The 17,149-nt window shown below is 44.4% G+C and overlaps 4 non-coding genes across 4 annotated transcripts; all 4 read right to left on the reverse strand.

The window, feature by feature from the left end:
* Window positions 1-10,405: 10,405 nt before the first annotated feature.
* TRNAG-GCC (transfer RNA glycine (anticodon GCC)) lies at window positions 10,406-10,476 on the reverse strand. The gene has a single exon. It is a non-coding gene; the product is annotated as a tRNA-Gly (tRNA).
* Window positions 10,477-11,563: 1,087 nt separating this feature from the next.
* LOC123146681 (small nucleolar RNA U3) lies at window positions 11,564-11,785 on the reverse strand. The gene has a single exon (XR_006472886.1). It is a non-coding gene; the product is annotated as a small nucleolar RNA U3 (small nucleolar RNA).
* A 1,506-nt stretch (window positions 11,786-13,291) lies between these two features.
* TRNAG-GCC (transfer RNA glycine (anticodon GCC)) lies at window positions 13,292-13,362 on the reverse strand. Its single transcript has one exon. It is a non-coding gene; the product is annotated as a tRNA-Gly (tRNA).
* A 1,418-nt stretch (window positions 13,363-14,780) lies between these two features.
* On the reverse strand, window positions 14,781-15,000 carry LOC123146682 (small nucleolar RNA U3). Its single transcript, XR_006472887.1, has one exon. It is a non-coding gene; the product is annotated as a small nucleolar RNA U3 (small nucleolar RNA).
* Window positions 15,001-17,149: the final 2,149 nt, after the last annotated feature.

A 17,149-nucleotide genomic window follows, 5' to 3' on the forward strand; every position in this document is an offset into this window, starting at 1 on the left:
ACCGCACATCTACAGTTTCAACAACCTTGTGAAGAACATTGTTGAAGACTCTGTAGGTGTGCGAGTCCTTTCCGTAACCAAGCATAAAACCTTCATGTGCTTTCGGTGCAAATTTAGCATTGTGATGAGGATCTCTAATCCAACATTTAGCCCCGAAGACTTTGAAATAACTCACATTGGGTTTCTTGTCAGTAAGGAGTTCATAGGCAGTCTTCTTGAAGAATTTGTGAAGATATACCATGTTGATGATGTGGCACGCAGTATAAATTGCCTCAATCCAGAAGTGACGAGGCGTCTTGTACTCATCAAGCATAGTGCGAGCCATCTCAACAAGAGTTCTGTTATTGCACTCCACGACGTCATTCTGCTGAGGAGTGTAAGGAGCAGATAACTCATGAGTAATACCAAGTTCATCAAGATAGTCATCAAGCCCAGAATTCTTGAACTCAGTTCCATTGTCACTTCTGATGTGCTTGATTTTCACACCGAAGTTGGTTGAAGCCCTTGAGGAAAATCGTTTGAAGACTTCCTGCACTTCATGTTTGTAAGTGACAATATGTACCCAAGTGTAACGAGAGTAATCATCAACAATAACAAAGCCATAGAGAGATGCATCATTTGTGACAGCTGAGTAATGATTAGGACCAAAGAGGTCCATGTGAAGCAATTCGAATGGTCGAGTAGTGGTCATGATAGTCTTCGCTGGATGCTTAGCCTTGGTCATCTTTCCAGCTTCACAGGCTCCGCATAAGTGATCCTTGAGGAATTTGACATTCTCAATGCCAATGACGTGCTTCTTCTTCGCAAGCGTGTGCAAATTCCTCATGCCTGCATGACCAAGTCGTCGATGCCATAGCCAGCCTTCTGAAGCTTTTGCAAGTAGGCACACGGCTGGTTGTGGTCCTGTAGAGAAATCAACAATGTACAAGTCTCCTCTCCTAAAGCCTTCGAAGACTTTGGAATTGTCAGCTTCCATAACCACAACACAACGATACTTGCCAAAGACAACAACCATATCAAGATCACAAAGCATTGAGACAGACATGAGGTTGTATCCTAAGGACTCGACAAGCATGACTTTATCCATGTGTCGATCCTTACCTAGACCCAATACCTGACTTTTGCCTTTGTCAGCAAAGATGGTATGCTTCAGATGCGATGGTGATAAGGGAGCATCCATTAATAGATTCTTGTCACCAGTCATGTGATTTGTACATCCACTATCGAGGACCCACTCAGTGGCTTTGGGTTGATCATCCTGCAGAGGAATTAGTGCAGCTTACGAACTTCATATACTTCATCAGTGAAGAATATGACATCACAATTCATCAGACCAATTTCATCAAGCAATCCAACAGTTAAAACAATATGAGGACGTGAGAAATGAAAGTTCATTTCTTCATGATTAGCTTGCGTCCTTTCAGGCACTTTTCAGGTCTCCAGCAAATTCTTCAGACGTTCATGCACGTCTGGAGACCTGACCCTGCATAAGAGATTAGTCATTTTTCTTCACCACCCACATCTGAAGGGGTGGCAAAGAGTTCATCACTCTACGAGCTCCATACGAGAAAGGTGGCATAGAAGCCAATCCATTTCATTTCACATAAGAGGAGTTAGGGTAAGCATATGAATAAGCAGAGAAATTCTTCGAGGACTTATGAACATAATGATTAGAAGAATAATGCTCATATTCATAGCTCTTAGCTCTTCCCTGCGAAACAGAGTTGTTAGCACGATGATGTTCATATGAGGACTTTGATCCTTTTGAGGAATATGATCCACGTGAGGAATTTGATCCATATGAAGAATTTGATCTGGGGTTCCTATTCTTCACAGGTGGTGTCATGAGGACATAGACCTGAAGACTCTCAAGGCACCTTTTGGGAACCCAGATTTTCTTCATAGGAGAACCGTTCCTGCAGTTAGTGCCAACATATCTAGCAAATACTTCACCATTCTGATTTTTAAACAGTTTATAGTTGGAGTCAAATGACTCATCAGAAGAATGAGAAGATTCACATGTAAAACCAGATAAATTAGATGGATCAACTGGAGGTCCCTTTGCAGCAACCCATGAGGTTTTGGGGTACTGCTCAGGCTTCCAATATGTACCATCAGCATTGAGTTTCCTCTCAAAGACAATACCCTCTTTCCTAAGGTTCCTGTTGAGGATCTGCTTTTTAAGCACATCACAAAGAGTTTGATGCCCTTTGAGGCTTTTGTACATGCCTGTCATGTACAATTCCTTCAACCCTGCATCGTCAGTGATACTAGCAATGTCCTCAGATGAGGAATTAGTGATAGCAGAGACAGTTGAAGAATTTGTAGCATTTGAAGCATTTGAACATTCAGGTGAAGAATTAGCAGATTCACGTTCAATGCATTTCAAACATGGAGGAACAAATTCTTCCTGAGCAGCGCTGATTTGTTGAAGTAATGAATCGCGCTCCTTCTGAAGATCTTCATAACTCACTCTTAGCTTTTCAAGATCTTGCTTTCTCTGAAGAAATTCATAAGAAAGCTTCTCATGATCAGATAAGAGAGTGTTATGATGACCTTGAAGGTTGTCAAATCTAGACTGAAGTCTCTGAAGATTTTCAGTCAAGGTTTTAATGCGATCCATTTCTTCACCCAACATATCATCACTTTTATCTAGCATGTTTTGAACCTTTTCCAAGGCCTTTTTTGTTTAGTGGCAATACAAACAAGCTTGGTATAGCTAGGTCCAAAATCATCATCAGATTCATCATCACTAGACTCGGATGAGGAACATTCGGTTACCTTGGCACCTTTTTCCATGAGGCATGGTGCAGAAGATGATGGTTCAGGTTTGAAAGTCATCGTTTTGAGTGATTCCTTGAAATCCTCAAACCAGGGATCATGACAAGTTCGATGACCTTCATAGACATCAGAGATTCGGTCCCAGATAAGCTTCGCATTGCAAAGATGCATAATGCGCATGAATTCATCTCTGGATAGGCAGGAACAGATGATATCCTTCGCCATGATGTCAAGTCGAGTGTACTTGCGAATATCATCAGTGTCCGCCATCTTGCATAGATCGATAAGACCAATCTCAGTGATGGTCCACAGCTCGCTGTTCAGTGCCATGAGGCGCTTCCTCATCATGGCCTTCCACTTGGGATAATCATGACCGTCAAAGATGGGGCATGTCACTTTCTTCATACCTGCGGTCGACATAACTAAAACTCCAGGCGGTTAAACCAAAATCACACAAAACAAGGGAGTACCTTGCTCTGATACCAATTGAAAGTGCGTTATATCGACTAGAGGGGGTGAATAGGCGATTTTATTAATTCTTCACTGAGGAATTTGCCCGTGAGGAAACTCCTTAGCGAAGAACTACTTGCAGCGGAATAAGTACTCAAAAGTAAGCATAACAGAATACAAGCATGGTCATCATGATGAAATGAAGACAAACACATAGTACAGAAAGCGTAAACACAGGATAACACAAGATGAAGACAAACAGACTGAAGAAATTGAACTGAGGAAATTGAGAAAGTCTTCAGTCAAAGTCTTCAAACACAGATATGAACAAGTGCACAACACAGTTATGAGGAAATGAAAGAGTTGAGGAAATAGAACCAGTTGGCTTGGTGAAGACAATGATTTGGTAGACCAGTTCCAACTGCTGTCTCAGTTGTACGTCTGGTTAGGGCGGCTAGGTATTTAAACCTGAGGACACACAGTCCCGGACACCCAGTCCTGAACACACAGTCCAGGACACTTAGTCCTCACCGAATTCCCCTTGAGCTAAGGTCACACAGACCTCGCCCAATCACTCGTGGTAAGTCTTCAGGTGACTTCCGAACCTTCACAAACTCGGTCACTCGGCGATCCACAATTTCCTCTTGGATGCTCTAGACCATGACGCCTAACCGTCCGGAAGAAGCACAGTCTTCAAATTAAGGTAACAAGCGTCGGATGCACGCAGGATCAATCTCTTCAGTGATGCTCAATCACGTTGGGTTTGTAGGTGTTTGGGTTTGGGTTTTCCTCACTTGATGATTTTCGCTCAAAGACCTCGGAGGATGGGATGCTCTCAAATGACAAATGTTAGTTTCTCTCGGAGCAGCCAACCAGCTAGTGGTTGTAGGGGCGGCTATTTATAGCCTAGGGAGCAACCCGACATGATAAGACATAAATGCCCTTCAATGATATGACCGTTAGGTGGGTAGATATTTTGGGACAGCTGGCGCATAGCATAGCAACGGTCGAAAATTTGAGTATCAAATTCCTCAGGGCTATCATGTTCCTCACTGTGTAGGCAATCCGCACTGGTGAATTCCTAACTCCTCAGTCAGAACAAATTCCTCAGAGACCAGAAGAACTTCATCTCTGTCACTGAAGAATATGACTGAACTGTATGAGATTTCCAATGGCTTCACTCGAAGGGATTGGTAGGTGTAGGATTTTGAGTTGAGCATCACATGGAAATTTTTCCTTAGTATTTCCTCGACCCCCTTTAACAGTACGGTGTTTCCTATGACTCAAGAAAGAGAAAATGAAACTACGAAAACAAAAGTCTTCACGCTTCATGTTCCTCAAATGAATATCAAGTCTTCAAGGTCACACCAATTTCTTCACTTTCAAAGTCTTCAGAAATCCAAAGTCTTCAGTCGAAGAACTTCATTTTTAGGGGTCGACTTTCTCTGTAAATATCAAACTCCTCATAGACTTATAGACCTGTGTACACTCATAAACACATTAGTCCCTTAACCTATAAGTCTTCAATACACCAAAATCACTAAGGGCACTAGATGCACTTACAATCTCCCCCTTTTTGGTGATTGATGACAATATAGGTTAAGTTTTCAACGGGGATAAACATATGAAGTGTAAATACTGATATTGAGGAATTTGATTGCAAGATATAGAAGAACTCCCCCTGAAGATGTGCATAGTGAGGAATTTGCTTTTGAAGCAATTCACACTTGAAGAGTTGAATCATGGAGATCTCTCCCTATATCTTGTAATTCATACACGCATTTGACATAATATATGAAGAATTGAAATGCATGATGAAATATGTCAGCATGTGTGCAATAACATTAACGAGGAATAAGCCTGCAGAAGAAACAGCAAGAGTATCAGGCCACCATAGAGTTTTAAGTTTACAACTCGATCCAACAAAGTCATCAGAAGAACGAGAGTTGTAACTTAGAAAAAACGTCCATAAAAGATAGACCCGCTTGAAGACTAACTCAAATTTCTCCCCCTTTGTCATCGAATGATCAAAAGGTTCGAAAATGAGGACTAACGCCCCTGAAGAATATCAAGTTGATGAAGGAGCGCCAGCGTTGTTGGGGTCGTTTGTTGATGTAGGGCCTGCTGCAGTGTCGTCCAAGTCTTCATGCTCATCAGTTTCGCGCGATGAAGAATAGGAGCTGGCCACCAAGGAAGGAACCTTGACCTTCTTGTATTTCTTCGGTGGAGGTGCAGATCAGTCAAAGTCTTCCTTGAGACCCATTTTCTTCAGATCTTCTGCGCTATAAATGTGAGACAACAGCCCAGGTACGGTTGAAGGTTTCATGGAGGTAGTAATGGTTTTTCTTCACTGCATTGTGGGTAGCAGTCATGTTGTGAAGAATTGAACCAAACTGACGCTTGACCCATTTGTGATTGCGATCAACCTTCTGGTGAAGACTGAGGAGAAGCTCACGGTCAGTCATCACCCTGGGAGCTGTGCCTTGAGGATTTGGCTTGGTTGCGTTGGCGGCAGAGTCATGAGTGGCAGAGTCATCATTGGTGGAATAAGATGCAGCCTTGCGAAATTGACCATCCAATGGACGAATGCCTTCATCAATAACAGCAGTAGCCTTGCCCTTTTCATCAGCTGGGGAAAATGTCCGTTTGAGGACTTCAATCAGGGGCAAGTAGCTGCAATGATTCAGTGTATCAGCTTTGTAGTTGAGTGAAGACCTTGTTCTGATGAATCTCATAATCCACGGAGCATAAGGCTTCAACTCAAACGGTGACATTGCGACATTGGCCAGAGTCCTCATGAAGAAATCATGGAAGTTGACGGGAACACCATGAATGATATTGAAAAGCAGATTCTTCATGATGCCAACGACTTCTTCTTCATTCGAGTCGTGGCCCTTGATAGGACTCAATGTCTTCGTCAGAATGCGATAGACAGTCCGAGGCACATATAACAATTCCTTCACAAGGAATTTAGTTCTTGAGGCCTGACCTGGCTTCAATGGCTTCATCAGCACTTGCATATAGTGATCTGTAAGCTCAGGTTCACCGTAGACGCAACGAGCAGCTTCAAGGGGAGGACTGAGAGGCAAAGCACGAAGCAATTCAGTAGCTGGTGCCTTGTAGTGAGCATTTTCAGACATCCAGTCCAGCACCCGTGATTTCACATCTTCAGAGTCTCCGGTGATGTGCAGAGTTGCATAAAATTGAAGAATGAGCTCTTCATTCCAATCACATATATAGGACTTTGCCTCCTTATTGGTAAAGGATGCAGCGGTACGAGCCTATAGAACAGATCATGTTCAAGTAAGGTCGTGCTACCTTCAGCAGCGCCTCGCCTTATAAACCACTCCAGCGTCCCTTAAACTGGCGAGGCGGGACTAATTGAGTATTGCAGGCACATGCAGCAGCGCCTCCTAGGCAGAGCTTGGAAGGCAGGAGGTTAGTGGCCCATGTACAAGGGCATGAGAATGAGCAAAGCCCAGCCCATCAGAGAAATGTTGAGCTGTGGAGATTTTGAACTAGTGTAAGTAATATGGCAAATGCTGCATAGCCTCTACTTTCCATGCCTAGTATTGAACAATGCTTATTGTAAAATTCTTTCAAGACAGCTAGTCTTTTGTTTTCTTTAGCTTTTATATATATATATATATATATATATATATATATATATATATATATATATATATATATATATATATATATATGCCAAATTAAATTACAGTCGACCATTACCAAAGTAGCAGACACGCTGCAAGGTTTGAAAGAAGAGAGGGGGAAATGTGATCGATAGGAACAAAACTAGAGAGAAAAATGAGCGTGGTGTAAAGCTCCAGAACATCGCAGACAGAACATACACTTTTCTGAAGTGTCATTTTGTTTTGTTTTGTTGAGTGAGCTGTTCAAATAGCCTCTGAGCACTCTGCTGAAGTGGGAACGCTGCTTGCTGCAACTCTGCTGGATCCAGTAGCCTCTGAGCACCATCCTTCCTCCGTGGGGAGCATCCTTGGTGGCACCCTCGATCACGCCAGAGGGAGGGGTGCAGACACGACCGGCGATTGGCGATGACGCGGCGGGCCGCAGCTTATGCCCTAGTGCGCAGCAGCTGAGTTGCCAGATATCTCTACTCCTATAAAAATCTAAGTTGGTGATGATGATGTGCCTGCCATCTATAATTTTCGACCGTCAGATCTATATCCGACACACGGGAGGCAGCCCCACTTCACAATTGCAAAAGAACCCTTGTCCTTTATGTCCTGCTCCATGGATCCCCACCTCATCCAACCAGGAACTAGAGGCATCCGATCCTTCCCGAAGAGGGGAGAACACGATGGAACCGAACTAGCCAATTGCCGCTGTCGCTCACACGCCGCCAGCGCCGGCCGCTCCCAATTCCTCTTCCGCAGCATCCCCACCACTCACTGCCACCTCCACCTCCTCCTTCCCCCTCCCGCCTGTTATCTCCTCTCCCCCTACCCTGTCTCCTTCGATGCCGATGTCGACATGTACGCCGCCGGCGCCGTCTGTCCCCGAGGTCCGTGACACCTCTTCTGTCTCCTTTGATGCAGAAGCCCCTCCGCCCGCCATCTCCCTCTATCGCATCTAATCTGCGTCGACATCGGCAAGTACGTCGGCATCGTCCGCCCCCTGATTCAGCAACGGCTCTCATGCAGCAGCCCCGGCGCCCACCAGCTTCACCTCCTTCCCATCGACGCGCTCCACGTCTGTCCAATTCGAGTATGAGCTGCTCCTCAGGACCTCTGTCGTTTGCAACTGGAGCACTACCCACGAGCTCCACAGTCCAGACCCGCATCATCCTCCTTCCGTCTTGGAGATGGCAAGTCAAAAATTTCCGTTACTCAAAAGTTCAAATCCACACGCCTATCTCGAACTGTCTAGAAACCACTCATGTCATGTAGCCGCGCTGCTCAAACTACATCCCCAATAAGCCACATAATCTTTAGCTCGAACGGAGTGTGAGGAGGCGTGAGTCACTGTTATTCTCCATCTAATCTACTTTTTCAAGGACCATGGTTTGGGTGTGGAAGAATAGTAGAATCTTCTCTACTTCTCATGAACCCCTTGCTTCATCTCTATTATACAATCTTTTTCTGGCAGAAATCTGGTTGATGTTAAATAAGAAAGTGACAAGAGGTCCAGTACAATTTTTATGTGCGTGTATGTACATTCTGTTTCTTTGCTTGGTACAAAATATATTGCAAGGGATGTTCCTTTTTGCTTCGTTTAAATATACTACATACCCTCTACAGACTCGGCTTATTTTCCTTTGTCTGAATATAACACAGACGAATTGTATGCAGTAGTTGTTGGAATTCAGTAATGTTCAGGCTTGTTCGAGTGTTAGTTTTCTTCAGAATTTCAGTGTTCCTTTTCTGAAGAAAGTTACAAAGGAACTTCTTGTGAATTTTGGTTGTTACTCGTTGAGATTGTATCCTCTATTTTCGTTTGCCTAGGTATATCTTCTGCGATTGTTCTGATGGAACGCCTCGCCTCTCAACATGATCCTCTGTTCACTTTTTTGGTATGGCTTTGGTTGTTTGAATAGCTTTGCTTTCAACTGTACGTGCTACATAAGGACTCAAATATGTCCTAATATTTTGGCCAACGAATTGAGCTTGATAGCTTTAAAACTTGCTGGCCAAGAGATAAGATCTTCTTGTTCAGGATGAGTCTATATATACAGCCATGTATGGCAGGTCCTCTGCATCAATCTCATCTGGTGTTCCTCCACATACATCTGAAGCTTGGCATAGAGAGAGCTACGTTGGTGAGAACCTGTTGGTTCATCTCCTCTTGAGTGCACAACAGGAGATACGAGATCATTGTATCTTGGAGGAGAGCCGCCGTTTAACTCATGCACCATGGCGAGGGCGTGAATCTTCTTGAAGACGGCGCCTACCGGTGTGCCTTGATCCAGTCGAGCTGCTGCACCATGATCTGCTGCGACCACATCTTCACCAACATACGACACCGACGACGTCAACAATAGTGGTTGTTTAATGTGTTTTTAGGCGAGCAGATTAATGAAGAGAAAACCCCATAACTAAAATTGTTGGCATATATGTTTGAGCAAGCAGGGTATACTATGCTTGACAAATGATTTTATGGCCTGATATAGATGACTAATGTATATAACTAATTAAGTTGAACTAGCTGAGTGAGTTATCTCTAGAATATTTCTTTTCTTCGTCGTAGCGCTGTAGGCAGATTCATTTTTCTTGTGCATATTTAGCAAATCATTTTGTTAAACACTTCTACTTCATTCTTGTTTTTCCTGGAACCATTCATAATTGTGTGTTCGAACTATAGTATGTACGTTATTAGATATATTAGTTTCTGCCATTTATCTTCACAACTAGCCGAGATCAAGGTTTTTACCCGGATCTACTCAAAGAATCTCCATCAAAAACCGTGTGCACGGGCCACCACCAATCATTGTCGGGGCTTGATGGTGCGGATCCAGCCGGCCGCCGCCTGGCCCGCTGCCGACACCACCACGGTGCCTAGCAGCCGGCGTCGTCAGGCCCACCGTGCTTGCCTGTAGTCGCGACCCTGAACCGCCAGCCCACCCAAGCCCATCTGGATCATGCGAGACCCAAGCTCCCGGCCACCACAACAGGGGCGCCTCCGCCGCAGGGAGGCTGTGCCTCCACTGTCACCACTGGCTCGCGCTCGCCACAGGGAAGCTGTGCCTCCGTCGGTCCACGCGTTGCCAACTGTCACGTGAGGGAGAAGGCCCTGCCGCCGCCGTCATCTCCCGGGCTTCGCCCGACGAGACCTCTGGCAGCGATAGGAGGGAGGGGGCGAGGGGTGGACGGGCCGGAGGCAGGCGGTGTGGTCGCCCTCCGTGTCGTCTAGGGTTGTGCTCGATGTGTGTCTATTAGAAATTTAACATCACTTTGATCAATGTTGTCTCGGTACATTTTTATTATTCATAAGAACATACAAGTTCTAACTATGTCTTAGTATATATACTTCTTTATTACCATAGCAACATAGAGGTTCATGACCATGTCTCGGTATGTAGTCTTTTTTATGTACGGCATCTTACTAGTATGTATGAATGCATATCAGGGACTAAAAAACTGAAACCCACTTTGGAGCATGGTTTCAACAGATAAGTGAGGATGAACAGAGCAGTACCCAAAAACAAAGCTGCACCAGCCGGGAATCGAACCCGGGTCTGTACCGTGGCAGGGTACTATTCTACCACTAGACCACTGGTGCCTTTGATTGGTTTTAACTCGAGGAAGCTCAACTAATTATTATTAATTCGACTGCCTCTTTGGTTGTAAGCTCAGCACAGCGATACAGTGCCGTGCAGCTCTTGCATCTTTGCTGACTGTCGTTTGCTCCATACTTACTTCCATTCTTTGTCCCTCTTCCCAATGAAATAGACAACTGTCAGACGGCCATACACATGAACATGCGCACGGCAGCATGATGGCATGCACCTCCACAGAACAGCAAAGATTGCTGCACCATCAATATGTTGCTGCAGACAAGTGTTCACATACTGAACGTGACTTTCCTCCGTTGATTCAGGCAACCTAGCAAAAAAAATCCTACATGCCCTGAATAATCTCCTGCTCGTTTCAAAATCATGTCCAAGATTAATGCCAGAGCAGTGCTAGGAGTACGTACTTACCAACTTCATGTAACGCGGATGTATGTAAAATAATTTGTGTCTGAAGAAATAGGTAGTCAGGCTATATGCGTGGACGAGTTCTTCAGAAAGCAGTGTCTGTTCCCATTTTCCTTCCTGAACATACTTGTTTAGTCACTAGTTCCGTGCCATCTTGGTCAATTTTCTCTCCCAGTTCAGTGGTGAAACATCTCATTGCTACTGTCAATCTCAGTGGTGGCAATTTTCAGATGATCCATCCACTGAACTTGTAGTAAGGGAATTGCTAGCTGATTCTTGATTACTCCCTCTGTAAACTAATATAAGAGCGTTTAGATCACTATTTTAGTAGTCTAAATGCTCTTATATTAGTTTACGGAGGGAGTACTTTGCACACGTGGATGCAGTGTGGCACGTCGTGTCAGATGAAGGCAGCAAATCGGCCTCGACGACAACCAAGCTAAGCATGTGATCCATGGACCGGTAAACTGTTGTATAAAGATTAAACCGTGAAGCAAAATCTTTTCAGCGATCGAGCTCTCAGAACAGGTGTAGATATATGTACGCACGTGGTCAGTTGGCTTCTGTTACCTTCGGTTTTCTTTGCAGTGACCTGTACTAGTGCAGCTAAAAATAAGGTGCCAATCATACATAGTTTCAGATTTGTGATTAAGTAGAGAGATTTTGTGTAGTCTGTCAGACAACCTCTGAGCCACCCTGCGCTGGTGTGAAACCAGGCAGGAACGATCCTCTACAGCCGTCGGATGGCACCCATCAGGTGAATCCAGGCCGTTAATCACGCTCTGGCCTAGAGGTTAGAATGCATCAACCAGACTGAAGTGCTTGCCTCCTTATTGGTAAAGGATGCAGCGGTACGAGCCTATAGAACAGATCCTGTTCAAGTAAGGTCGTGTCTCAACCAGCAGCACCTCGCCTTATAAAGTGGTTTAGGGTCGCCTAAACTGGCCAGGTGGGACTAATTAGGGAGCAGGCATGCAGTGCTGCGCTTCCTGGGGCAGAGAGCATGGAAGAAGGGTCCGTGGCCCATGTAGCTGGGCACGAGAATGAGCAAAGCCCGGCCCATCAGAGAAACGTTCAGCTGTGGAGATTTTGATAGTTTTTTGTTTTCTTTAGCTTTTAGGCCGAATGAAATTTCAGTGGGCCATTACAAAAGTAGCAGACACATTGCCAGGTTAGAGAGAAGAGGAAAAGAAAAATGCAAGAACAAAACTGAGAGAAAAACAGGCGTGTTGTATAACTTTGAAACATGACAGACAGAACATACACTAGTCTGTTGAAGTACATTTGTTCCATTTACATCCTTTGCTGGCCCAGCTGTTCAAAAGTACTACAGCAGGAAAACTACTTGATGCAACTTACATTCGGCGACGCTCACGTCGTCCCCTACATGGAGCACGGCGATCCTAGGCACCCGGGCCGGCAAGCCGAAACAAGATCTCTCTGAAACAGGATCAGTTCATCGCGCCTGGGCAGGCTGGCAGAGCATTCTCGTGAAGGAAGCTTGCAGTAGCACCTTCAGCTCACCTGGTTGGCTGGTTCATCGGGCACACCGACGACCTGATCGAGAGCAGAATGTCATCAGGGCCATGCCTAATAATGAACACAAAGCAAGTTTGTGCGTCTGTATTTAATGGTGGCTCCCAAACACCACTAATACAACAGGCGTCGATCTATCAACATTCTTTTCTTCTTCTTTTTCTACAAGGAGTCAATCCTCTCGGTGGCTAACTGGGTACATAATTACTCTATAAAATGTGGAATCCTTTGGTTGTCGAATGAAATGTGGAACCAGGAAGCAGCTAACCACTCAGAATCTGAACCAGTAGCTAAAAGGTTTGTTTGGTTCAGCCTTCTGGACCAGATTCATGTACAGACAACCTTGAAGCAGAGCACTCCTAATTATGGCCTGGCATTAAACTTGGATATGATTTTTCTTAGTAGTATAATGTTTCAAACTCTTAAGCAAGCAATTAATAAGCCTTGTTTTTTCGGAGAGCGGCACTTATTCTTGTCACCTGGATCACTAGGTTTTTACCATGCCACCTGTGGTAGGCAAACCGCCGACTGTTTACTCAAAGGTGCAGAGTTCCCATCAAAAAAATTATCTGGCGCCACCCTCGATCGCGCGAGAGGGAGGCGCGCACACATGACCGCCGGCGATTGGCGACAGCGCGGCATGACGCAGCTTATGCTTGATGCGCAGCAACTGAATTGCTATGGATGAATGCATAAGAGGGACCAAAAAGACTGAAACCCACTTTGGAGCATGGTTTCAACCCATAAGCGAGGATGAGCAGAGGCAGTACCAAAAACAGGATCAGCAGTAAGGAATAATTGATTTGCAAGTATGTGTATGCTAGTTATAACTAGCAACCTCGAAAACTAAAAAAGAAAAGATGCACCAGCCGGGAATCGAACCCGGGTCTGTACCGTGGCAGGGTACTATTCTACCACTAGACCACTGGTGCCTTTGATTTGTTTTTCCTCCAGGGGTCTATACTAACCGTGACTTTATTCGACTGACTCTTTGGTTGTAAGCTTGGCACAGCGATACGGCACCATGTGTCCCGCTCCGGGTGTTGCCATTCATGTAATACTACTCTGCTGGGACTATCTATACACAATTTTCTTCTTCAACATACTACTTCGGTAGGCAAACCACCTGATGTTTTCTCAAAGACCATGGTGCAGAGTTCCTGTCAAATTTATTTATCTGACTACTACTACTAATTAACAGACAGACTGAATATACATATGAAACAACTCCTTTCTCCCATCTTACTCATGTGTCATGTGTGGTCCTCAGACAGTAGAAGCAAGGGATCACCTCTGTTTCAGCTGACAGTTTGCTAAGTGCTCCTAGTACTGCTCTGGCATTAATCCGGGACATGATTCTGTGGATAATGTTTCAGACTCTTCTTCAAAGGATTAATCTGCAGATGCAGGAAAGTGTTGAAAGGTGAGCTCTACCTAGTCTTCCATAGAGCATTTGGCTTACCAACGTGATGTAACACAGATGTATGTAAAATGATTTGTGTCTGAAGCAATAGGTATTCAACTCCTATATACAAAGACGAGTTCTGCAGAAATCAGTCTCCGTACCCATTTTCCTCCCTGAACATACTTGTTCAGCCACTAGTTCCTTGCTACCTTGGTCAGTTTTCTGACTTTCTCTCCCTGTTCAGTAGTGAAACATCTCATTGCTACTCTCACTCTCAGCAGTGGCAAATTTCAGATGATCATCCACTGGACTTGTAGTAAGAGAATCGCTAGCTGAATCTTGATTACTTTGCACGCGTGTGGGATGCAGTGTGGCACGTCGTGTCGGATGAAGGCGCCGAATCGCAAATCGGCCTCGATGACAAAACAAGCCAAGCATGTGATGTATGGACCGGTAGGTGTTGTATAAAAGCTTGAGCCGTAAAGCAAAATCTTTCAGTGATCGAGCTCCTGGAACAGGTGTAGGTATGTGTATGGATCATGCATGTGGACAGTGGGCTTGTGTTACCTTCAAATATTTTTGCAGTGACTACTGACTAGTACTAGTGCAGCTGAAAATAAAGTGGTTCCATCTTATCTTACTGCCACTACTAATAGTCTAATACTATACTGTGAACTGAACCATACATAGTTTCAGATGTGTGATTAAGGAGGGGGGTTTGTTGGTTAAACAAGTTCAAAAGAGATGAAAATGTACTGTGATTAAGGAGGGAGATTTGTTGGTTAAACAAGTTTCAAAAGAGATGAAAATGTACCTGCATGTTTCAAAAGAGATGAAAATGTACCTGCATTCCAGATCCATTGTAGAACTGAATCATGCATAGCTTTCAAGAGGATCGGTTGCCACAAGGTAAAAAGTGTTGCAAAAAACTAAAAAGTTTTGGGTAGTCTGTCAGACAACCTCTGAGCCACCCTGCACCGATGTTAACTGGACAGGAACGATCCTCTACAGCCGTCGGATGGCACCCATCAGGTGATCCTGGCCGTTAATCACGCTCTGGCCCAGAGGTCAGATTGCATCAACCAGACATGAGTGCTTGCCTCCTTATTGGTAAAGGATGCAGCGGTACGAGCCTATAGAACAGATCCTGTTCAAGTAAGGTCGTGCTACACATAGCTGTGCCTCGCCTTATAAACTGGTTTAGGGTCGCCTAAACTAGCGAGGTGGGACTAATTGAAGCGGCATCCAGTAGCGCCTACTCACTCCTCAGCGAGAGGCTGAGCGTGCGAGCCTGGAACTGGAGGCACACAAGGGTCATGGCCCAGTAGTAGTTGGGCAAGAGAATGGTCAGAGCCCAGCCCATCTGAGGAATGTATTTCTTGCCCTTTTCTTTCATTGCCTTTTCATTCTGGTTACGTCAGCTGTGCCGATTTAATATGTACAATTATTCTGAACAATGCTGAATTCTAACTTGTTCTCATTCATGGCAGCTGTTTTTTTCCCTTATCTTTTCCTAAATTAAATTACAGCCGGTCATTACAGAAGTAGCAAGCACACTGCTTGGAGAGGAGATTTTTTTTCCTTTTTTTGCAACAGGTAAGAACGAAACCGGAGAGAAAAATGGGTGTGGTTTAAGTACTTTGCAGAACATCACAGAACATATATATGGATTTTTTTTGTAACAATATTGTTCTTCTCCATGAGTTGAGTAACAGAATAGATTTTGCACTGATTGGTTTTCCAGTACATGATCGATCATGGACATATGCATGAAGATATATATGGACGAATGCATATATGGGTTGGGCTCCGGGTCCATCTAGACATGCAAAAACTGCCAGCCTGAAACTTAGTCTTATTATACAAACTGAAGTAGAACGGGTTAATTATCTTGATTTCTCGGCATATATCTATCTAGAAAAAAGGAATTGATCTCACACTCTGACAGCTAGCATCAGTCAGTCGCTACAATCACATCAGCGCAGGCAACAGAGCGCTCTCCTGAAGGAAGTTATAGCACCTTGAGCTTGCATGGTTCATCGGGCAATGACAAACGTCAACTTTAATGGTTCAGCTTGAATGTGAAGCAAGTGTGTGCATCTGTACAGGTGGCTCCCAAACACCGCTGACACAACATGCGTCGATCGGTCCGTCGACAAGGGACCCGGCTCTATTCTTCTTCTGCAGAGTGTGTGTGCGTGCTTCAAGTTATACCTGAAAAGCAGAATACAAAAGACAGTGAAAAATGGTACAGACAATCAGGCTCAGCCCTAGAACAACACACTGAGGAATCACAATTGTTGCATGTTTTGGCTAGAACAAGATTTATTTTATTTAATCACATCATCATCCTTTTGGTTGCCCGGACTGTTCTCCTTTTGTGTGGGATCCTCTTTTATCGATGTTACCGCATTTTATAGCTGTTAATTAATGGAGATACTGTTGTATTAACAAGCCTTCTTTTGGTGTATGATGTGTTGATGTTTGATAAAATATTCATAGACTCTTTCTTTCTCCCAATCAGCGGAGACATTCTATATATGGAGAAAAGTAAGCAATTAGAATTACCATGCTTTCAAAATATTTCTGGACTCTGCATAATGCTGATGCTGCTGTCCATACGCACCGCACAGCAGGGGGAACAAGGGGTTCCACCGGATCACGCACAGCAGGTACGAGCCCGGGATGCCGGCCTGAACTCGTGCATTTGCTGCAACAAGCTTGGAAGAATACACGCCGTCATGTCCATAGTGGCCTTATTCGTTCCCGGCAGTGGCCTGAGTTGTTCCTCTTTGTTCTATAGAATCCTCATTTATCTACAAAGATAGTACTCACTCTGGGCAGTGGAGATCTCTCGGATATTATTTCCAATTGCCTCTGTCGGAGCAGCGAGCAGGCCTACTCCCAGTTCATTGATCTCCAGCTCTTCGCTAATTCAGTAATTCTGTACTACTGATGATGACAGAGCACGATCTGTGGACATATCAACTGAATTTTATTCACCTGGATACTTTCCTACCTCGCAGGCATATGAAATTCTGTACTCTTGCAGTCATGAAATCCCTCCTGTTAGATGAAAAAAAAGCAAATCTTGCTGTCAAAGGAAGCATCATTTTCAGTGGCCACCACTAAGAGACTGACTGAATACAAGAGCAATCTTACTCATGTGCCATTTGTGGTCTTCAGACAGTTGAAACAAGGGTTCACCTCTGTTTCAATTGGCAGTTTGCAAAGTCATCCTAGTAAGTGAAACAAGGGTTCACCTCTGTGTCTGATATCATCCATTCATGGATTTCACTCTGTACTTGAAGCTG

The sequence above is a fragment of the Triticum aestivum genome, chromosome 6D, assembly GCF_018294505.1.
Source record: "Triticum aestivum cultivar Chinese Spring chromosome 6D, IWGSC CS RefSeq v2.1, whole genome shotgun sequence".
NCBI lineage: Eukaryota > Viridiplantae > Streptophyta > Magnoliopsida > Poales > Poaceae > Triticum > Triticum aestivum.